The 24,190-nt window shown below is 40.3% G+C and overlaps 1 long non-coding RNA gene across 2 annotated transcripts in view; it reads right to left on the bottom strand.

Moving 5' to 3' along the window:
- Positions 1 to 740: 740 nt before the first annotated feature.
- Positions 741 to 24,190, bottom strand: part of LOC112548498 — a 47,135-nt gene continuing 23,685 nt past the window's right edge. Inside the window, exons 2-3 of one of the 2 annotated variants that reach the window (XR_003092226.1) lie at positions 17,993 to 18,062; positions 741 to 991 (exon numbers count right to left, since the gene is read on the bottom strand). This is a non-coding gene — a long non-coding RNA (uncharacterized LOC112548498). Of the gene's footprint in view, positions 992 to 1,630; positions 2,144 to 17,992; positions 18,063 to 24,190 lie in introns of those variants that run through there. The other variant, XR_003092225.1, reaches the window with a different exon arrangement.

Genomic DNA, 24,190 nt, shown 5'->3' with positions numbered 1-24,190 from the left:
CTCTTTCCCCAGCTCAGCAATCAGCAGCGCTGACACTGCTCCATGGCCAGGCAAGGGCTGAGCTCCTACATGCTGTGCTCCAGGATGGAGCAGCCCAAGCAGTACATGACAGTGAGAGTTGGGGGAGGAGAAGAGGCAGAGATTAGGGAGTTGGGGAGGAAGGGGAAGAGCTATGGGGAGCCAGGGGGAAAGGGTACACATGGAAGGGGGGCAGGAAGTCTTCAAGGAGAAGAAATGGGTGGGGTAGGGGGAAGAGGGGCACCTGACCCTCCTCCAGCCACTGCTTTCCCTGCTGTAGCAGTAAGGAGGAGTAATATTCAAGGACAACCCTCCAATACTGAGATTTTACACCTGGAAAACTATAAACATCTTTATAAATTTTCCATATATAGAATCTAATTATTGGTGAGGGGGTCATGTTATATTTGAGTAAGTGTGGTATCTAAAAAAGGCAAAAAGAAAGAAATTTGAATCAGACTTTCCTTCGAGGAGTATTAAAGTTATGAATACTTTACCTTTGGTATTATACATGAAAATGATATTTAACAACTAATAAAACAAATGTAATTTTTTTACATCAGTCAATTCCCAATTAAAAAAAAAAGCTTTTATCCAGGGATAATCAGTAATCTTTGGGGAAAATTCCATTTGATTTACAAATTTTTAGGTGGTTTTAGCCACAAAATGTACAGAAAACCCATTATTTGGCCCTAGTTTCTGTTTAATGCCCAACACAAGACACAATTTGTTTCAAAAGCATTCTTTATATAGAAAACACACAGCATGTTATCAGCACATAGTAGTCTTCATTTTAAAAAACCTGTTTACATTTTGTTTAAAAATAAATAGCATAGCAGTGTCAGATGCATTGTGTCATTCGCAGGATATTTCAAGCTGTGCTTTTCATACAATTGTTACGCTTAAGCAGCAGCTACTATCTGACCTTTTCAAGGGTAACAGCAGAAACATAATGAAGGAAAACATCTGAGAACTGTAAAAAAAAACAACACAAAAAAAAGTGTTTTTCTACTTCTGCACTTGTGAGGAAAGCCACAAATTATTTTGTAGGTACAGCAGATGAGTTTGTTAGCTTGTGCTTAAAAGCTTTATGCAAACAACTCTCTGACAATGTTTTCAACACACATATACAATATCTCTTCAACTATCCAAGATTAATTATTATCCAAACAAGGGTCATGCTCCTGACTTGTATTAGTTACTTGTAAATTCCCTTGGATTACCTGAAACCTCAATTAGCTGAACCTAGTCAATGTTCCCCTTTCAAAAAAAACAGAGGACATACTGTACAGTAGGGCTGTGCGAAATTTCACCGGGTATTTGGTTTCGAAGCTGTTTTGATGCGTTGCAAACTCGAAAAAGCAAAATTGAAAGGAAACAGAAGGCTTCAAAACAGGTTCGAAATCAAACGAGGGCACTCAAAACATTTCAAAACTTTTGAAAGGTTTCAAGTTTCAAAGCCAGGCTTACTTAGCTTCAGTACTGGTCCCAGGCAGCAGCGGCAGCCTCCTCTCATCCAGCACACAGATCTGGGGGCTTGCACCCCCAGGATTCTGGCACAGCCCAGCAGCCCTCCAAGGGGTGGGAGCCCCCAGTTCTGTGCTCTGGATGAGAGGAGGCTACCGCAGCAGCAATTTTCTCCAGCACTGGTCCCAGCCTGTGCCCAGCACTGGTCCCAGGTGGAAGAGACAGCCTCCTCTCATCCAGTGTGCAGATACAGGGGCTTCCACCCCTGCGAGGGCTGCGCCAGACTCCTCCTGGTGGTGTGAGCCTCCGGATCCGGGAGCTGGATGAAAGGGGGCTGCGCGGCAGCAGCAGTCTTCTCTGATGCCGGGCGTGGGCTGTGCCCAGCGCTGGTCCCAGGCAACAGTGGCAGCCTCCTCCCATCCAGTGCGCAGATACGGAGGCTTCCACCCCTGGGAGGGCTGCAGGTCTGCTGTTGGCAAGTGTCAGGAGTTGTGTTTTGAAGAGTTTGAGGTGCAGTTTCCCAGAAACCTCTACACCTGTCTCCTTGAAACTTGGCAGGCTTCATGTTGTCAGAAAGGGCCACCATTCCTACAATTTTCATCCAAGTCAGGCAAGAGATGTCCAAGTGTTAAGTGTTTTCATGATTCCCCATTATAGCCTATGGGTAAAACGTTGAAAAGCATCAAAACAGCAAAACAGTTTCGACTAAACAAAACAGGACAGTGCTTTGAAACAAAACAAAATGATTAAATGAAACACTGTCCCTTCCAAATCGCAAAACGGACATCCAAATGAAACGATGGTGTTTTGCACAGCCCTACATACAGCAGTATTAATTTTATGTAGCTGATCTCTGTAACTCCAGAGTAACATGCAAGCATCATACTTATCAAACAGATATACACCCTTTGGTCTGAAAGCTTGCATCAAGAAAGGCATAGATCTTATAGTGTTTCTGCTCATTTGCGTTAGCGGAGGGAATGGCAGAACCCTGATGAGGTATGGTTGCAAGTGAGGTAAAACATGCCTAACTGGAGAACTGCTGACCAGGTACAGAGACACCTTCAACAAATACATGACTAACTATAGCGGGCCCCAATTTCTGCTGCAGCCTGCTATACTAGGTTCAACTTCCTGTTGAGGTCTATTGGGCCCTTTGGTCTCTCTGTCATTCACCTCCCTTACTTCTGTCTGCCATGGGTTGTCATAATTACAACTTTGGGAGGCTGTCCTAAGATCATCAGAAAGAATCACCTTTTGTTCTTCATACAGCTGCATCTTCTTGGTGCTCAGTGTCTGGTGCTAGTGATCATGCCAACAGCTGCCTTCTCTAGCAAAAGTCCTGTCCTGAGGCCTGTTTAGGTCCAAAATAGCCTTGGCTCTCTCCTGGCCTGTAGGCTGGTTCCAGGGAGTAGGCCAATGTATAATAATGATATTTCACAGGCCTGGGCACTCACCTGATCTGGCTGTCTTGTAAAAACCTTCCCACTCAGTCTACTTAATACATCCCAACACCTCCAATGGTTCAAGTCCTGGGGCTTGGTAGCCCATCTGCACAAAAGTCCCACGGCTGGTACAAACCACCTTGCTCAAAGCCCAAGGCCCTGTTAGCACGCAGAGGTTCGGAACCATAAAAATCTGCTCCCCACATACACAGGGCTGTGAGCCCTCAAAATCTGTGGATTGTGCACAAAATGCATTGTGCATGCCAAATGCTCATATTACAAGCTGTGAGGATGAGTGCTACCTCTATATTCAAGAAAAATCTAACACTATATCACAAAACCTTAGTTTCAGTTATTTTATGGTAATCAATGTGCAACACCACCCTGAAAAAATAAGCACAATATAGACATTTCTTTTAAAAGTCAAATTAGTTGATCAAATCATGATTTCAGTGTCAGCTCTGCCACTTCAGATACTGAAGAAAAACTAAACAGGACACATATATACACAAAACTGAGAAAGGTGACAACTAACCTGTAGCAACTCAAGAACTTTAATTGAACGTTAGTGAAGTTTCTTCATGGAATGAAATATTTCTTTTTCTGATCATTGCTCCTAAATCACTTGCCTGGACTGGATTGATCTTTACTCCTCCAAATCAGCTGTACTCCACAATTCCAGAAATACAACAAAATTACCCAGCTTTTTAAAGTAGGTGTTAGTTCAGGCTAGATATTTGGAGGCACTACTTCACTGTCAAGGCGGCTAGGAGCTGGAACCAACTTCCAAGGGAAGTGGTGCTTGCCCCTACCCTGGGGGTCTTCAAAAGGAGGCTAGACAGCCACCTAGCTGGGGTCATTTGACCCCAGAATCCTTTCCTGCCCACGGCAGAGGGTCGGACTAGATGATCTGCTTAGGTCCCTTCCGACCCTACCAACTATGAAACTATAGCTTTGATCTACTACATTCACCGGAGTTCCTCAATCCATCACATTTTTGCTTGAGCAATTAACTCAGATGCTTCCTTTGCAGCACTAATTTTAACACAGCTTTACAATAGTACCATTAGTTCTTTGGACTTTTAAAAGGAAGCCTGTCACAACAGTGAGGTATTGTGCTAAGCAGGAAGTGAATGGCTTTAATCCAGGAGCACAGAGAAGAGTGAATGGCATAAACTAAAGTCTCTAGTGTGAGGCTTTTGAGTGTCTTAACTCCCAACTAGAAAAATGGATTTCTGAAAAATATTTTTTTTAAACCAGGGAAACCACTGGCTTTGAAATGCTTTGTGCAAAGACATGCTGCAAACAGTTGCTACCAGACATAAACAGCAACAGATATTTATCCAACTTGTTCATCGCCATCAAGAGGCTAAAGACAATGGAATGCTCTATTGGATAAGTTTTACAACTCCCCTAGCACAGACTACTGTGCAATATTCACAGCAATTGTGTATGTTTTCTCCTCTCCTTTGAATCCTGTTGGTCTTATACTGTAAATATTATAAGCCTAAAGGCAGAAATGGCCTTCCAGTATTCATGGACAGCAACTAGTAGATTTTACACACTAATAGAATGCATTTACTCATCTCATCTAAACACTCTTAAGCAAAGCCATCATCCTCTTACCCTCCGTCAAGCATGCATCAACCTCTGGCTGGTCCTTGTAGGGGTGGGGCGTTCGTTATTGTGAAAGACAACTGAAGGGAGGGCTGGTATTTTTGCACAATCCTACAGCCCCCCACATTATTTAAGTGGTTTCTCATAATTAGTGAGTGAGGGCATAGCTGTATAATTTTTACATACACCCAATCTTTAAACCTTATGTCAGGGTAAAAATATCTAAGATTGCCTAAGTCCCATTGACTTTCTGATCCCAATGACTTATGCACTTTCTAAAAAACCCAGACACAAGACCTTCAGAAAATGTTACACTCAGTTTAGGTTTGCTTTGAAAGAGAAATCAGCATGAAACTCACCAGATGCCTATTTTAACTTCAAGACACTCATATGCATATGCACCAACACACACTTCATACACGCACAACAGCACTCAGAGAATATAGCAGTTCATTGTGCTTTTTATCTTTTTCCTTGCCCACTAATCATATTTTAGAACATACTACAACTCAGATACTGAGTGCCACATGCAACATAGGCTTTAACACTGAATGAACATAGACAACCTTAAGCGCAGAACAAATGCACAGACACTAATTACAGTCCTTCCTCAAAACATTCTTGTGCCTTTAGGCTTCCTAAAAACATGAAGTATTTCTAGATTATTGCCTGCAGGCAGCCACACCAGGGCCCTGGTGAAGTTACAAGAGAAAAAGCTTCAAAAAGTAAGATTTGTTCTTAAAGTTCAGTACCATTTGGAACAAGAGGCCTTTCGTTTTTAAGACAGCTGCTAGAGGACTGAGGTTTTTTCTTTTGCTTCATTTAGCACTGTCCTAAGCTACAAAGAGAAAGGCATTTTGTTTGTTAAACTATCATTTTCCCAATGCTTTCAGAGATGAAGATTTTGTTTCAGAAAATTTGGGCTTTTAAAAACAGCCACATAAACCTACTTCATGCAAACAAACTAGGAGTGAACTCTTAAAAAGTATGCTTCATTTAGACTCAGCTCAGCTACAACTGGATGAAGATGTAAAACCAATACAACAGGCAATCTGTGCTTTCAAGGGGTAAAGAATGGGCAGGTGCAGGAAGTCCCTCTAGTTTCTAGTAAAGGTTAACAGCATGATAAGGGCAAGCTCACACTGCAGCTGCTTACATTATACCAGGCATTTATTCCCAACAGTGTTTTTCATTTCTAATGCTACCATTGGAGTCCCCCACTTGATAAAACCTCCTATGTTCAAACCAAACAAAAAAATACAATGCCTGTAAAAAGACTTGTACAGACTTGTATTTGTAGGGGTCCTTTAAAAGTGTGAAACTGATTATCAAACACCATTTTCCAAGTGGAAATTGGTAATAAATATTTGATAATAAAACCAAAAGTATAATAATTAAAGCTAAATTAGTAGAAATATATGAAGAGGAACTTGCATGTGTGGGGGCCCTCCCAATTTATTTTGTTTACAAAAGTTTTATGCTCTCTCAATCTACTCTTAAATTACATATTAATATTCAAACTACCTATGTGCACATGTTTACTTCAAATATAGCTTTACATTCATGTGGTTATGAAAATTCAAATGGGAGCAGCAGTCTAAAAATAGGATTGCTGGTGATATTTCTATAAATATTATGAATCACCAGACCATCAAGGAGCCCCAGTCATGGTCCAGGAGGCCACTGGGATAAGGCTATACAAATATGCAAGAAAAATATAACATCTGCCCCAGATAACTTATTGTTATTAGCCCACATACAGCTGAGCTAGCCAAGGCATACAATGCTCAGCAACAGAATGCAAAGCAATTAATCCGGCTTCCAATCTGGTTAAGGGTCAGTCCTCTACAAAGTGAATCTGAGTCTGCACCTATTCACATCTGCTGCTTGAATGGTTCTGCAAATCCCACATGCCTACTGATAGTGCACTGGCTTTGACCTGTGCCGAAATGATTCAGGAGGGTCAAGGGGCAACCCACCAGATCAAAACTGGATGCCGAACAGTAGGATTGACTGCACAAACCAAACATAAGGCAGAAAGGTGATGGACAGACAAAAAGATTCAAGGGAGCAATACTGGTCAGCAGGGTAGTAGCCTCCACACTTGAGCAAGCTCACCATCATCCAGCTATTTGTAGGAGAGAGTTTGAAAGAGGCATACAAAGGAGAGCAACAAGGTAAGTCTTATGAATGCTCTGTTTGCCTGAGAGTCATTGTGTTGTATGCTATGCTGCTATAAAGGGTTAATTTCAGCCACAGTTAACAGGACTTGCACAAGGAAGCAAAAATAGGTTCATTTATTGAAACTAAAGGAAAATATAGGTGCCACTTGTTTTGAAGTTTTTGCCCCCTACCCTGACAAATTCTGGTATGTCTGTCTTGTAGCCACAGGAATGGTGGACTGCAAGAAAAAACACAATTTTGAGGCAGACAAAAGGACAACCCCCAAAAGAACAAGGAATAGAGGGCATGGACTGACATACAGAAACATTGTAAGGAAAATGTGGCAGGCTAAATCTTACAATGTGGATGTGTGTATCAGCAAATCTGACAAATATTTTGTCCATCCACAGGTATGGCCTAAGCCACATTAAATAAGGCTGAACTAACATAAATTTAAACCTGAATGAAATTACTGCATCTCAGCTCACTTACTGTGGTGTAGGAACAGACAGATGAAAGTTGCACTGGATTTAATTACACTGCGGTAAGTCTCTCCACTTATAAGTAATATATGGTGTCTGCCAGACACAAGTAATATCCTATGGTGGAATTATATATTTTGCCACAAAGCATGTATAGATGCTGATGAGGTTGGCTGGGAAACAAGGGCATTTCAGTGTGGGGGCTGCTTATCAGCTAGCACCTTCATGCCCCAACCTGCCCCTCTGCAGCACGCTGAGCTGGGTCAGAGCAGCCCCCAGGCTGGTAGGCTGACCCCCCAGGCTCTCTGCCAGCTGGGGCTGCTCCAACCCAGCTCAACATGCTTGGGTCCCAGAAGCATATGCAAACAGTGCACTCAGGAGCAATAAACCCTGGTACAAACTGTGCCAGAACTTATTCAGTCAAATTAATTGCATGCATCGACATGCTCATAAACTATCTAACTGCACCTACAACTGAGGTAGTTAAATGTTATTGACAAGCAGTCTTATATTTCCAATATTGAAAGTCTGATTTAAATATGGGGAGAGTAGAGAGGCTAAATCAGGGGCAGACAATTATTTCGGGCATAGGGCCACTTACCAAGTTTTAGCAAGCTGTCAAGAGCCACATTTACCTCTCCAGTGCGGGGAAGCAGGAACAGCCCCACAGTCCCAGGCCAGAAGCTTCTGCTAGGCAAGGGTTTCTGGTTGGGGGGGGAAGGGGCTGAGGAGGGCCTTGCTACTGGGTCCTGTTGCTGACTTCCCCTGGGTCCTACTGCCCCTGCCTCCTGTCATCTTTGACAGGCATCCAAGAGCAAATAAATATTAATTTTCTAAATTTTGCAGGGGCCCTGCAGGCCAAGTAGAATGGCCTGGTGGGCTGGATCTGGTCCCCGGGCCATATTTTGCCCACCCCTGGGCTAAATGAAAGGATTCAGTAAATTCCCCTTTTAGGCATAATGTTATACTCACAAAGCTAAGAGAATGTTAATGTTACAAAGCTGTCAAGCACACAAAGGTCAGGAAGTGTCAGAATCAACATTGCTCTTGTAATTTAAAAATGTTATAATTTAGGCATGTATTCATGATCACACATTATTTTTCCCAGCACTGAAAGAACTGTATGCCTTCAATCAAGTGTACTTCTGAAATGTTGTTCACTGTATGTTCCTATACCCCATTTACTTTAAAACTTGCAAATCCTGCTCTGAAGAAAGAGTTGTTAGCTCTGTCCTGGACTTTTCTATGGTGTCCATCACTGTAATATCCAAACGCTTCATAAACATTAATGAATTTATGTTCACACCACCTCTCTCAGGTAAGAAAATAGTATAAACATCTTCTAAAAAACAGTGGGTGAGGCAAACAGATGAAGGTCAAAAGCTTCCATGAATTTTGAACTCTCAATCTGAAACACCTAAGGTGTGAATTTTCAGAGTACTTAACACTGTATACAGAATCAAAGAAAATTAGGGTTGGAAGGGACCTCAGGAGGTCATCTAGTCTACCCCCCTGCTCAAAACAGGACCATCCCCAACTAGATCATTCCAGCCAATGCTTCATATCATGTTTCAAAGCACAGATTCCAATGACATCAACTGCAGCTACAAGAGTTCAAAACATCTGCAAATCAACCACCAGTCTCAGGTTGATCACCCAGACAGCATGTGGCTATGAATCAAAATCTGATTTAAACTACTTGCCACGGACCTCTCTGGCAGATGCAGGGTTAGAATCCAATTCTCTGGAGCAACAAACTGCCTTAGTCATAAGACTGTCCTTTCTCTTTCTACAATCCCTGCTTCTCTCACTCCACATCTTATACCTTTTATATTAGCCTAGGGAAACCAAGCCAGGCAAGGTTTTCCTCAGGGGTAGAACAATGATCAGGGCCACACACAGGTATTGTGTTTCTACCAGAATTGCCACTCTCCTAATAGAAATGGACAGCATAGGCATCTATTCAGTTCCTTGTGAAGGAAACAAGCCCCAGCCAGGAGAAAGATCTTCCACATTGACACCTGGAAGATCTCCCCTGCTAGTGAGTTTCTCTCACTAGAATGAATCCCTGTATACTTGACTCCTCCATGATTGGGAGGACTCCAGTCTAAGGAAGCTGTGGGGGCATTTCTCTGCAGCTTGACTCCTCAGGGGATGAACTGCCTCTGAGCCCTCCAAGCCTTCGCAAGACTGATAGACTCTTATCTGGGGGAAGACTGAGAGCAGCAGCAGCTGGACTACTCCCAGTCTGAGAAAGGTACAGGGGTATTTTCCTGCAGCACTGGAAGGTCTTACCTGCCTCAGGAACTCATTAACCTCTGCTACTCCTCCCATGTCCCTGCACCCCAATTTTACGGCTGAGCAGCACAGGGATGCTCCTGCTGTACACAATTTCTATGGTCAGAAGGTGCAGGACTTCTCCAGCTCAGCTCCAATGACCAGAACAGGCAGAGCTGCTCCAAATATGGCAAAGACTCTGGTGGAGGGTGCATTATTTTGGAGCCAGGCCAACGAAAAACCCCTGCCTAGCAGATAGCATAGCCAGGTTCAAAAAGGGACTGGATACATTCATAGATGATAGCTCTATTACCTACAGTTATATTCATAGATTATATCTCTATCATCTATTCATAGGTAACAGCTACTGAACAGACCAATTGGTGATGTTTTCCTCTCTAAACTTATAAAGATGGATGCTAGGGAGGGTATTGAATAGGGAAAAATCATTATATATACCTGGTTCAATGCTCTTCCTGTATAGCATCCACTTCTGCTACTGTCAGAAGCAGCATGCTGGGCCACATGAATCACAGGCCTGACTTGTATGGCACTTCTCATGTTCTTACCTGGTACAGATAGAACCTGCAAAGAATTTAGCAACAAAACTCTAACAAGTGAGCAGGTTCAACCAGATTTTTCAAAGATTTATAACTTGATTAGGTTTGGGTAGGTTTTCTTTCGGACAAAAGATGACAGTTCTAAAGAGGCTCCCCACACCCAGTCCCAAACAGCAAAGACAAAATTTGGAAGAACGAGAATTAAACAAGAACTTTTTCAACATGGACAAACAATTTAAACAAAGTTGTCTGAAACAGGCAAGCAGTTTTTGTTGGAATGGCCTTACATCAAGAACAAACAAAGCCAAAACCCACACACATGTACACATATACAGGTCAAAAAACATTTCATCTTGAACAGTTAAAAATTCAGCAAAGTTATAAACAATGAAAAATAGGGTGTTACATAATGTGAAGTACAAGCTACCTTAACTAAGATGTTCTGAAGTGTTATATTTTGCATCTGGTACTGCTGCAAAGCCTCAGTCAGAAGTCAGGATCCCAAGGTGTGAAAAGGTTCCACAACCAGAAGGAAGTATATTATACCTTCAACTTTAGCACTGATATGGCTAACTTCTAACCATTTGGAGTCATTAAATATCGTACTGAAAAATCACCTCCACTATAAAATGATTGTCTCCTATACTCCATCTCAGAAGGGGATAATTGTAGTAAAAATTATCCTCTTTAAGGGAAAAAATGCCCAGGAGGTTAATTTTTGGGGGTTTTTTTATTGTTTGAGGCAAATATCTGATGCTGCCCAGGTTTGGAAATTTCAAAGTGGTTCAGATGTGATGGAGTACTGGGCACAGTGCAAGTCAGGCAGTCAAAAGGTGCATGGTAAAGTTAATTCTTCATCTGACTGCTATCACAGTCAGATTTGAACTTTGCATTTAAAAGCTCAAATGCTATAGTCCATTGACAAACTGCACCCCCACATCACAATCTAAATGCAGCCACTAAGACTGATATTATTTATACCTTTGGGTTCCATGTGCCCTCTGGTCATAAGATGATTAGATAGGTATAGACCATAACTTACCACTTAAATGGTTTGCCATCCCATTCTAAGTCAGAAGTTACCTTTCTAAATACTTAAAGTCAATTTTAGTACTAATTAAGGAGTAATAAACCACATAGAACCAAATTCTGCAGATATGCACTCTCACTTTCTACTAAAAACTAATGGCATTGCATGCATGAGCGAGTTCCTCTACAGCTCAAAGGCAGGTAGATGATATGGCATCCTTCCAACCAGAAGTGTTGGTTAGCTGGGATTCCAGAACAAAGAAAGTTAGCAAGACCATTTACCCTAGTGATAATTTATCAAATTTAGTTGCTACTCAATTTATGTAATAGTTGCAGCATAAAGTTTCATCAGTGCTGGAATCCTTCCTATTAAAGTAAATAAACACTTGAATTCTGAGCAGAACCTCCTTTCAAATTCAAGTTAAACGTAAGAAATCTGAAGTGTTAATCCCACCCCTGTAGGTAGCTTTTTCAGAGAAAAGAGAAGGGCAGCTTTCTCCCTGTCGTTATGGAAAGCTGACATGTACATCCTCTCATACTGAGGCACCCAATCTAATGAATAACTCCAAGAACAAGGATATTTCTTGATTTCTCAGCAAAACTGAGGAGCTTTCCAGAAAGTATCATTTCAGAGAAGGATATTTATAGAAAGAGAGAGTTACAAAAAAACTGTATAAGCAAAAAATCAAATATGTTTTCTTTATCTTTGATAAACACACCCTCAGGGAGAATAAATTCCACCACAAGGACACATTAGGCTCACAAAAAGTGCACCTGTGCCAATCTTGTTTTTTTAAACTTCAACACAAAAAGCACCTCAGATTATTCTGCTGTTTTCAATCCTGACAATGGTCTATATTTATTAATAGATTGTGCACAATCTGAACAGCTCTCTTCTCTTGAAACAAAAGATATTTCCTAAAGAAAAACAACTACAACTACATATGAATTGCTTATACACACACAAATAATTAAATGTAATTCTTTTGACAAATTGTATGTACTTCTCAAACTCAAGGAGGATTTAGCTGAAAAAAAAATGAACACACATAATGAACTCTGGTTTAGGTGAACTCATTTTTAGGTACATTTAAGGTTTTTGCTCTGCTTTTAATATACAACATCCTTTCACTATTTAGGTATTGTATTTAAAAACACATGACTCATGACTTATGCCAGCTCAATTCATCAATAGTAAATTGCTACTGAATAAATTGGGTCATTTGGCTCTTTTTTCCCTCAACTATATGCCAGGATTGCTCATTTTCTGTCATATTAACTTGCATTTAATTTTTAAACTAGGTTAATTTAAGTATAAATTCTTAAGGATGGTTAATAAGATTTCAGCCAATGTGGTAGGACAGGTCTCAAGCATAGATGCTACTGTTAATGATTCATTCCAAACTTTAAAAACATGCAAGTTTTTGAGCCAAATTCAGTGTAACAAGTGCACACAACTCATTCCATGAATATTAACAGAAGGGGAAACATTTGTGTCAGTTTTGCTTTTGGCCTGTTATTTCCTTTACCAGGGGAAAGGGGGACTGATGCATTTATGGACAAAGCTTGCAGGGCTAGAAAGCAATAAACCTATCATTCCAGTCTAGAAGAACAGATTAATCTCCATTTAAAATGTTAGTGTTAATGGTTTACATCCCCTCCCTTCCCTTCAGTGCTATTTCCATACATTCCTCTGAATCCTCTACTGCTAAAACCCTTATATATTTTTTTGCAGCCTCCAGCTACTTTAATCATCAGTGGTAAATTAGCTAGACTATCATTGGATATTGTTCACACCTCACCTATAAACAACTTAGCTAAGAAAAAAAATTCTGCTAGACTTTTTTACATTTCATAGAAAGCAGGGACAATTCTGAATATAGCACATGGCTATATTCAGCGGTGATAAAACTTGCAATTCTTCCTCTCCCAGGTGACAGCAATCAGAAGGAAAGAAAAAACAGAATGGAAAATGCATTTGGAAAACAGTCCTGAGGACTTGAAGCTAAAATGTGCAAGCAAGGGCAAAACAATACAAAACAAAACAAAAGAACAGAAGTGAGTATTTAAAAAAGACATTCTTCCAGAGCTGGGAACTAACATGCATCACAGTACCTGATAAGCCAAAACACACAGCACCACTGTCAAGCATCAGTCTGGTAGTGTTTTAATCAAATATTCAGAGGTCAGAACTAGGGTCAGGCATGGGAGGTGTAAAGAAGCCAGTTACTAAGCAAAGAAGTTGCTTATATAATGAATAGATGGCCAACAATTGCAGAACTTTGCTAAGGGGATGTTTACCATTTCACCTGCCATCAATACCCACAGGAATGCTTGAGGACTCGAATGCCAAAATCTACATGGGAATTTAATAGAAGCAAAATTCATAGCCATCTAAAACCACAGTGACTCAACTTAAGCAGAAAGGTAGAGCTGGGCTGGGAGACAAGTTGGTTCAGAAACAATAATGCCTCAGTAATAAACCATGCGTGGAACAGAGAAATGGAAAAGCTATCCTGTACTGTGAGTCTAGAGCCTACAAAAGAGAAATATGCTGCTTTCACAAATGAGGGAATGTTACAAAAAATAAATCAGAGGTGAGAAATTAAAAAGAAGGAAATAGAGCAGGAAAGAAGCTTTTTTTTTTTTTTTTTTTTTTTTTTTTTTTTTTTTAACTGAAAGTTATGACAATTTTATTTATATATCACTTCACAATGTACACCTATATTAACATTCTGTGCATTGACTAGCTATGTAATTTTTTTCTTGTCAAGCTCATGAACAATATTGTACTATATAAACAATGTGTTCAAACTAACATTTATCTGATGGAAAAACTCTTCACTTCACTCTTCACTTTAAATTAACAAGTAAAAATCCTTAAAAGCAAAATGATTTTGCTCTATCTTTGAGGCAACTTAGAACCACAAACAAAGAAATATATGCAACAGTTCAGTGCTAGAAGCAAATCACAAAGAGCAGCAGACCAGCACTACTACTTGTAACAGGGTTTCTAGCAAATTCCTGAAGACTTCTTTGCCAAGATAAACTTCCTAAGAAAATAATCTAATAAAAAGCCTCTGTGCAAGGGAACTGCTCTTTTTAACACAGTTTGTTATGGTTTTCTTCCTTTTGTTGTGTTAACCATGATCTCAGGTGACTTTTGTGGTGCTGTTTTTCTCATCGCTGAAGAACATAAATGCAAAAACATACTTAGTACATAAGACGGAAATTGGATCTCACAGTACACAGACTTTGCTTCATTAAGTGTTGAAACATTAGCCAAATCATTAACAAAAGTTCTGCCTCTCAACTTTGCCTTGGCTATTTCCTACTATTATATTTGACTCTTTCTTTTCACACAGGCTCCGAAGCAAATGTCTAATTCCCGTGGGGATAATGTGAGGAACTGAAGTAATACTATAAACTCTGTAAAACCCTGTCAAACAAAAGATAAGACAGACCTTTTTTCCCTTCTTTTCTCACAGAATGACATTATTCAGGGACAGGAAGGAAAATCAAGAAGTGATGTACAAGAAAAATAACCAGCCCATACTAAACAATATACAGTGGTCACCACTTAAGTATCAGCATTTACCAGTGCTGAGATACTTTGATTTTCCTTAAATTTAATGAAAATGTGGTACAACAGGCTGCAATGAAATTACTATTGATGCAAGCTGATTTTTTTTAAACTGTCCAATATGAATACTACAGAAAGCAGACATAACAGTTTACTGTCCAAGCCCCCGAGACCTGGAACAGACTCCCCTCAGAGGTGATGCAAGCACCTACTCTGGACACTTTCAAGAAACATTTGGATGCTTATCTGCCTGCCCCTTGGGCAGGAGGTTGGACTCAGTGGTCTTACAAGGTCCCTTCCAGCCCTAACATCTATGAAATCTATTAAATGAAACAGTTGCTTTAACTCAGTCAAAAACCACTAGTTCTGTAACATTGCTAAAATCAAATTCTCAACTAATATTGTTTCATTATAACAATAATGTATCTGTATCTTCAGCTGGGCTTCTGTTTAGTAAAGCAGACAAAATACCTTCTCAAGCTTCCATAAATAAATACATGGAAACTGAGTTTCTGGAAGGCTGACAGCATGAACTACAAAGGACATCCAAAATATTAGATCCTTGCTTAAATAACCTCCTGGAAATGTGCAGCTTCTTCCATGAAGTATTAAGTCACTGTTATTGATTCAATATATTATTGCGGTTCTCTGTAAATGGGATTATTTTGGTATGGGTGCCATATCTTCAGACTATTAAAATAAAAAAAATGGGAAAATACAGTATTTCATCAAATCTGGTATCCACTCAAACATTATGGGTTACTGATTCCAGGTCTGAACAACTTACTGCTTTGGTTCCTAGCTCCATTTGATTAGAGCAAAGTGCAAGTTTTGATGAGCTGTTAACAGAAGCAAGCACCACCCTGGAGTTGAAAGCAGATCAGAACCATGCTGTAGTTTTGACCATACTCACCTGCTGTTCATATCCTAGATTGAGATTTCTAATGGGGCAAGGATCGTCTTGGCATTACTTAGTGCAACAGGGCCTAGGACAAGGTCCCCTTGTCCTTAACTCCTTCCACAATATGAAATGCAACTTTCAGTTAGCATGGTGATTGTTTAGGTATCCACAGGGTTGTGAACAAATCACGTCGTTCCCAGTTAATCTAGATGAAAAAAAATCAACCAGCTGTTCTGGCATCACCCAAAGCTTTTCTACAATGGCACAACCCTCCAGTCTACTGTCACCAGCAGGGGCATATGCAGACACTCCAACACTTTCTATCGACTGCTGCAGTACCTGCAGATTTTCCTCACATGGAGAAGTGCAAGGATGTGAACGTGCTCTGGCAGTGCGGCAGAGGTAGATATCGTCTCTTTACAGAAACTCTGATGGCCAGAAGCAGGTGCATGCAGACAAGACATATTTCAGGGTAACCTGAGACTGACTGAACTTTCCAGCTAAGAGAGCTCAGTTTGTACACACAAAACTTCCCGGTGATGCTGCATAACTTCTGAGAAGCCTGTAAAATACTAGCTACAGGCCTATATGGGCAAAAGTACAGTCATTCAAGAGTTCCTGGCCTTATTTTGAAGTGCTCAGTACCTCCTAATGACTGGCTTGAGGTCTCTACCACGAAGCTCTTTTGGATACAAACACATTTAATTATCTGCTCTTACAGGACCAAAATAAAATATTACAGGAACCTTGAGACTTTTAGAGCTGTATGTTTCATATGTACTTACTAGGTCTGACTATTTATTTTTTGATGTAGAGGCTGAACAAAAAATAAATACTCCCAAGCATTCAAACTAGTAAACTACATGAATGTTTCAGATTTTGCTCTGGGGGGGCAGCATCAAAAACTGATCTGTTTCCCCCAGTTTTCTATTGGATACCTGTATTGCTTCAGCTATTGTGCATGCAACAGGAAGAACACATGAAAGGTTCATCAAACTTGAGCAACTACCAAAGAAATATTTTGACCACTGATGACCTGGAACAGTATAAAGGCATCAACAAAATACATGCACGATAAACACATCTTTTTTTTAAATTTACCCTATTTTCCTTGAGTTTGTGCTTTTAGAACTACAGTATCTGTAGCTAAAAATCAAGTAAAAATAATGGGAAAAATATGAACTTTCCAGAGGTCATTTCCACTCCTCATGTATATGCACCAGGGTTAGTCATATACATTTATTTCCAGTTCATTCCCCCTAGTACTATATAGATCTCCAGCCACCTGCAGCTTATATAATCAACAAGATCTTATGATTAAAAAAGGAATGTCCCTCAGGTGCAGCAGTCTACTAGCTAAGAGGGGCAGCTGTTTCTGGACTACAAGTTTTCTCCAGGAACATGATGTGGTACAGTTGGGAAGAAAAAGTTATTATCTACATTGTATAAACATAAGCTGTTGTATCACTATTGCAAAGAAAAAAACCCTTATTTTAATAAGTGGACAACAGCAGTTAAAGTCTGATTCTGTTGGATCTATGGAGAGCACTTTAACTATCCATCACACTTGTGTAAAACTTTTACACAAATGGCAGAACAGCTTTAACTGCAAGTCAAAATGCAAGGGTTTCTAAAGAGGTTTCTGTTGATGACTGGCAACTTTTACTTTCTCTTTTAAGTCAATTTGAAATCACTCTTTAGATCCTGCTGGGAATGTTATCGGCTGGTTTTAGTATACTTACATAACAGCAGATAAAATACATGACATGAAAATGTAACTTCCTCTTTACCAAAAGCCATTCTATTCCTTTGAAAGGGAAGTTGATAAGTGTTAAATGAGGCAGCAGGACTAAGTTGTATGTTCTTTTTAAAGTGTTTAAACCAGGGTGGGCAATTCATAGCACACATACTACAAGTGGCAGGTGCACTTTGTGTGGGTTGTGGCAGGTCCGGCATAGAGAACAGTGGCAGGTTAAGGCAGGAAGGAGAAAGAAGAGCAACATATCAGGTGGGGAAGGAGCGGAACAACAGATCATTGAAGTAGCACACAGGCAGGCAACAGAGTTTAACTTGTGGCATGCCTGCCAAAAAGATTTGCCCACCAATGAATTAAACAGTGTTACAGCACCAAGTATCACTTTAAAGAAACGGCATTCAGAATGCCACTTATTAAAATGAGAAGCAGGACTCCAGAACACATCCTTCAGGATCAGCACCTTCCTCTGAAAGAGATACAACCAAAGACTTGCTCCCACTGCCAGGGAAGAAGCAGACATTGGAATGCCTCCAGGAGGCTACACTTACACTTTACATTTCAGTAGGAGTGTCCAAATTTAGCATGATAGAAGAATTCAAATATCTTTAGACTACATTACAGAATTAAAATTACTGCTGTCATGCGATTAGGATGTCAGAAGAAATACAGGAAGATTTATTTCTAAGATACTCACCAAGCCTGCAATAGGGGTCGGCAGTCTATTGATCTTTTTTACCAGTCCAGGCTTTATTGCATTCAGCAACCTGTCATAAGAAAGGAATACGTCATGAGAAACAAGTCACAAAAAATGAACTGCAAACACAACTTTTGCCTAGCATGTAAGTGCTTAAAAGGCATAATTGAAAAAGCAGCAAAAAGAACCCATAAAACTCTATTTTTGCATCATTTTAAATTATGTTCTGCACTAAAATATTCCAGATTTAAGTCAATCTATGCATGCTCCAAATTGAGAGGTCAGTACCTGTCAAATTTTGCACATGAGAAAACCAAACACAACACAGATGGGGAAATAAGGGTGGGAAGAAGGAACTATAATGCTGAGAAAGGGGAAGATGAAGAGACTAGAATGGAAGACTCCTGGGCTAGAAGAGGGTAAGGGATGTGCTCCTTAAAGAAACCAACAGGGAAGTCTATAATTTCCTATGTGTATCTGAGGTCAAATTTTGAACCTGAAATGCCTGTACAATTGTGGGGGTGGGGAAGCTTCTCAAAGCAAATAAAATAATCCACAATACTTTTAAAAGGTCACACAGAAGAAGCCAACCAGGCAACATAAAAAGTATACATGTTTTTATGCTAATACTAGAAGTTCTAAGATTAAAGGTGGGGGAACTTGAATGTTTAGCAGTAAGTAATGATATTAACATGGTGGAATTAAAAAAAGAAAAATCAATCAATCAATGGAATCTTGTAATACCAGAATACAAATTATACAGGAATAGTAGAGTAGGTTGCACTGATGGGAGAGTGGCACATCCACATCAAAAACTGCATCAAATCAAATAGAGTAGATTTTTCAACTGAAAAGAGAGGTAGTATAGAATCTCTATGGACAGAAATTCTAGGTTTAAATAGAAGAAAGTAAGTTTGGCCATGTACTATCAACCTCCAGACCAGGAAGGCAGCAGCGAGCTAGAAAAGCTAAGGGAGATTAGAGAAGCGTAACAGCAGAAAACATAGTAATAATGGGTGACTTCAACTATCTGTTAGATTGACCCAGTCCATTTACATCAGGCCAGGATGCAGAGACCAAATTCCTTGAAGTGATAAAAGACTGCTTCATGGAGCAGTTGGTCCTAGAACCTACAAAATAAAAGGCCATTCCTGACCTAGTCCTAAATAGTACCCAGGGCTTAGTGCAAAGTGTTTTAGTGAGTCACCCTGCAATAGTTGCCAGAATGCAATTGGGTTTGATGTCCATGTAGGAGGGGAGACGAGAAGAAAACCGACAAAAGCTGTTAACTTTAAAAAGGGAGACTACACCAAAATGAGGAAGCTAGCTAGCTAGAAATTAAAAGCGCCCCCCCTAAGAAGGTGAAGCACTTGCAAGCAGCATGAGATCTGCTGGGACAGACATTCAAAAAGCCTGAGCCTGAATTGATTAAATCTTTGCAGGTTAGTCTAACCTGGCTAGGCTGAATCGTTTTGTAACTGTACAGGCATCCCAGAAATGCCAGCATATGCCTGCAGTGGCTCAGGCTAGAAGCTGGGGGGTGCTACAGCAGCCCTCCCTTCCCTTCCATAGTACTGAGCTGAGGGGGTGGGGGGTGCCCAGGCCCCAGCAGGACAACCCAGCAGGGAATTGATAACAGCGTTTATCACCTCTAACTGTGTTTATCACTCCATTAAGAAAACAACAAAGGGACATTACCAGCCACCTGTTTATTCTACCTGCTGATTAAGCATGGACCATAGACAGCATGTGGTCTGCTACCTAATACACAGACACCTCTCTGCAAGGCAGAGGGGAGGGGGGAATTTCTGCTTAGCAGGGAGTGGGGGGCAGGGAGGGAGAGCAGACCGCAGTCTTGCTGGAGCTGCAACCAGGGAGCAGAGGGGAGGGGCCAGCTCAGAAAGCATCCCAAGATGCCAGGGGAGTCCAATGCATCTTAAATCAGCAAAGGGTCTGCGACAGGCATAAACTGGTTTGACCCAAATTAGGATCAAATCTGATACTACTTTCAACCAGGTTTATCTCAAACCGATTTCAGCCATTCTCAAACTGGTTTATATGCACTGAACATCTGTTCTGTTACAGGTTTAAACCAGTTTCTGATCACTTAAACCGGTATATGCATAATGTCTGTCCCTAGCCCTTAAGAACACCATATTGGAGGCACAGAGCAAATGCATACCACAAAGCAAAAATGGAAAGCAGACCAAAAGAAAGCCAGCATGGTTTAATGGCACAGTTACAGAGGCAATACGCAGAAAAAAGGCTTCTTTCAAAAAGTGGAAGTCAAATCCTAATAAGGAAAATCAAAAAGAGCATAAATACTGGCAAATCAAATGCAAAACTGTAATAAGACTGAGAAATAGATAAGGTCATAAAGGAAACTGATAAGCTAAACAGTAACAAATCACTAGGACCTGATGGCACTCACCCTATGAGCCTGAAGAAGCTCAGATCAGAAATTGCTGAGCTCATAACTGTAGCATGCAACCTATCAGTAAAAAAAGCCTCTGTACCAGAGGACTGGAGGGTTGCCAGTGTAACGCCCATATTAAAAAAACAAAAAAACCCCCCAAAAAACTCTAGAGGAGACACAGGGAACTACAGGCTCATGAGTCTAACTTCTGTTCCTGGAAAACTGGCAGAGACAATATTAAAAAAAAAAGAATTGTTCAGCAATGGATGAGCATGATTTACTGGGGAGAAATCAACATGGCTTTGTCCAAGGGAAATCATGCCTCACTAACGTACTCAAGTTCCCTGAGGGTGTCAGTAAGCAGGTAGATCAATGTGATCCAGTTGACATAGCATATTTGGACTTCAAAAGCCTTTGACAAGGTCCAACATCAGAGGTTCTTAACCAAGCCAGGTATTCATGGGGTTACAGAGAACATCCACTTGTAGATTAGAAACTGGCTTAAAGATAGAAAGCAAAGAGTGAGTATAAATAATCATTATTCAGGATGGAAAGAAGTAAGTAGCAGGGTCTCCTAGGGATTTGTGTTGAGACTAGTGCTACTTAACATATTCATAAATGATCTGGAAAAGCGGGAGAAAGAATAGCAAGGTGGCCAAATTTGTGTATGACAAAATTATGCAAAGTGGTAAAAACCAAGGCAGACTGTGAGGAAGTACAGAAGGATTTGGCAGTATCGAGCGAATGGGCAACCAAATGGCAGATTAAATTCAATGGAGATAAGTGTAAAGTGATGCACAAAGGCAAAAATAACCCAAACTATACCTATAGTATGATAGGCTCTACATTAGCTGTTACCACACAGGAAAGAGATCTGGGCGCCACTGTGGACAGTTCACTCAAAACATCATCTCAGTGCTCAGCAGCCATCAAAAAGGCAAATGAAATGGTAGGGTTTATGAAGAAGGGAACTGTAAACAAAACTGAAAGTATTATCATGCCCCTGTATAAAGTCATGACACCTTGAATACTGTGCCCAGTTTTTGGTCTCCACACCTTAAAAAGGATGTAGAAGAACTAGAGAAGTATAGAGAAGGGCAACAAGGATGTTGTACTTAGCGTTATGGAGACTTCCACAAGAGAAGAGACTAAAGAGGCTAGGCCTATTCAGTTTAAAAAAGAGACACTTAGGGGAGGGACATAATATGGGTTTACAAAATACTAAATGGCAAAGCAAACGTAAGTAGGGGTGTATCATTTACTCCCTCTCACAATACAAGAACTAGGGGTCACAAAATGAAGCCAGTAGGTAATAAGTTGAAAACTAACAAAGGGTTAGTTTTTTATACATGTAATTAAACTGTGCAACTCATTTTCCACCCGATGTTGTGCAAGCTGGCATTTTAGCCAGGTTAAAAAAGGGATTGGACAAATTTTTGGAGGCAAAGGGCATTTATAACCATTAAGCATGGGAGTTAGGGATACAGCCTCTGAATCAGAATTTCCTGTAAATGCTGGAGGCTGCAAGTGAGAGAGGAACAGTGGTAAAAGCCCTGGTCTCACTCAATTCACTCTCTTCTTCAGCATCCACTCTCTGCCACTGCGTGACACAGGATACTGGGCAAGATGGGGCTACGATCTGACCCACTAAATGGCAGTTCCTATGTTCATACATTCTTATGTTTTTAATTCACAGTTTAGAGACAATCTTGTGATTTTTGAATGGTTAGAACTGGCAAAATTGAAGCTGGCCATTATTCATAGAGTTGAAGGACAATCCTGAAAACAACAACTCCTCTCAAAGAAGAACCCACAAAAGACAAAATTCAGGGTGGGGTAAGAAGTAGAAGTAAAGCCTGAAAGCGAGGAGCACTCTGTTTATCTTGCCACAAAATCCCTTCAAAAACTGAACACAATAAATGACAATTGGTCCTATCTACTTTCTTTTGTGTGGATACCTAAAAGACTGAAATACATACATCGCCCAGTGGAAACTAGAGGTAGATGTGGAAAGCATTCTCCTCATAGCAGTTTAACCCAATTGTAAACTATGTGCTAGAAATAAGAGGTAAAGAGAAGATTTACATCCATTAAATTTTAAACTATCAACAATTCAAGATTATTCCCCAACCACCCAGAATTTCAATTAAAAGCCTATTTTATTTTATAATATACAAACTGACACAGCTCTACTTGTGCCAAAATATAAATGCATGTGCAATACCTTAATTTCTCTTCCAGGCCTGCACCGCAACAAGCTCATAAATCACTATTTTATGTTATCGTAACTGCAACAGTCAACTTAAGGATTTTTTTTTTCCCCTCACGAATTCTCCCTTCTCTGAAGACTAATTTAATGGTTCCTTCAACCTGGTCTTCTGCAGGTATGGGAATAAAGTATTGCCTAGGGGAAAAAACTGGTACACTAGCAAAAGCTTGGAACTTACTTAATCCCCATAATGTTAATTTATACGCTATAACACAGATCTCACCAATAATAAAAAGCAAGTACAGGAGAGCTTAATGAATACACCCAAAGTCAAAGGGTATTTTAAATAAATCTTCAAAACAGTTGGTATTGGCATCATTGTGGATTAATGGTCAAGGAGGGAAGGGAAAGTAAAATGAGAGGTAAAAGGTAAGAGTTCCACAAGTAGGAAATGAAAAATATGGTTAGAACCCAGTTTAGCATTTGGGGAAGTACACAAGGATAGATAGAAAAGCATAGGATAGAGAGATTCTTAATAATAAACTTTGCTTTCTGATGGAAACAATGCCTCTAAAATGACCTGGCACTAACCTCCCTAGAACTTGTGCACTCAGATGTGTGCCAAATGTTTCTTCCAAAACAGACTAGCTATTTTTTAATTACTGACTCATCCAATCAATAAGCAGCATGCAAAATACCAAATGTCTTAACCTACCTCATCCATCAGTCCGGCTGAGTCACGATTTATGAATAGGATCCTACCAAAATTGCAGAAGTGTGCTGCACAGCAGCTCCTTTCATCTTGCTCATTTCATCATGTGCGCCCTCCCCACCCCACAATCCCACTGCCGTCCCCAGTTGGTGATGGGGCTCCACCCACTGCTGACTGGCCTCCGCCAGGTTCCAGTAGCCCCACTGTTTGCCCTCACTGATCAGCCAAGAGGCAAAAACTGTGGCATATTTAAAACTGGTGTTTGCCTCCTGGCTGATCAACAGCAAGTGGCAGGGGTGCCAAGTCCCCTCTGCCAATCGGGGAGGGAAGCATGCAGTGAAATGAGCAAGACTGAAGGAGTCACTGCGTGACACACTGCTGCTGCAGTTTTGGTAGGTCCCTATTTATCAAGGAAGCTCTTAGGAGATTTTTCAATTCAAAACAATTACTATTTGTTCACACTTCTCTACTTAGTTATCATATAGAGCTGCTCATATGCAGACACACATACAAAAACTGTATGTTAAAAAGTAAATTTTGAACCAACTTAAGCTCAAATGGAAGATCTGTCTTTAAATTGAATGTCTCATTCAAATATACCATTTTTCATAGAAGTAAATGGCATTTAATAAATATGTGAAAATGTGTACATTGATCTGAAGAAAACAGTAGTTAATGTTAATGGTATTCAAATGCAGCATTCTTAAGAGTTAGCTAGCTAACACAATGTCATGAATAAACTGAAGAACTCAAAGGACTAATTCTGGTAAAAAAAATTATGATAAAGAACTAGGAGTCAAAAAACACTTGCGAGTATTTCATGGCTTTTCCTATTTCTCTATGGGTAGCCTTAGGCTACCT

This window comes from Alligator sinensis, unplaced genomic scaffold (genome assembly GCF_000455745.1).
Source record: "Alligator sinensis unplaced genomic scaffold, ASM45574v1 scaffold58_1, whole genome shotgun sequence".
Lineage (NCBI taxonomy): Eukaryota > Metazoa > Chordata > Crocodylia > Alligatoridae > Alligator > Alligator sinensis.
The sequence above is the reverse complement of the archived record's forward strand: the minus strand, read 5'-3'. Positions and strand labels throughout refer to the sequence as shown.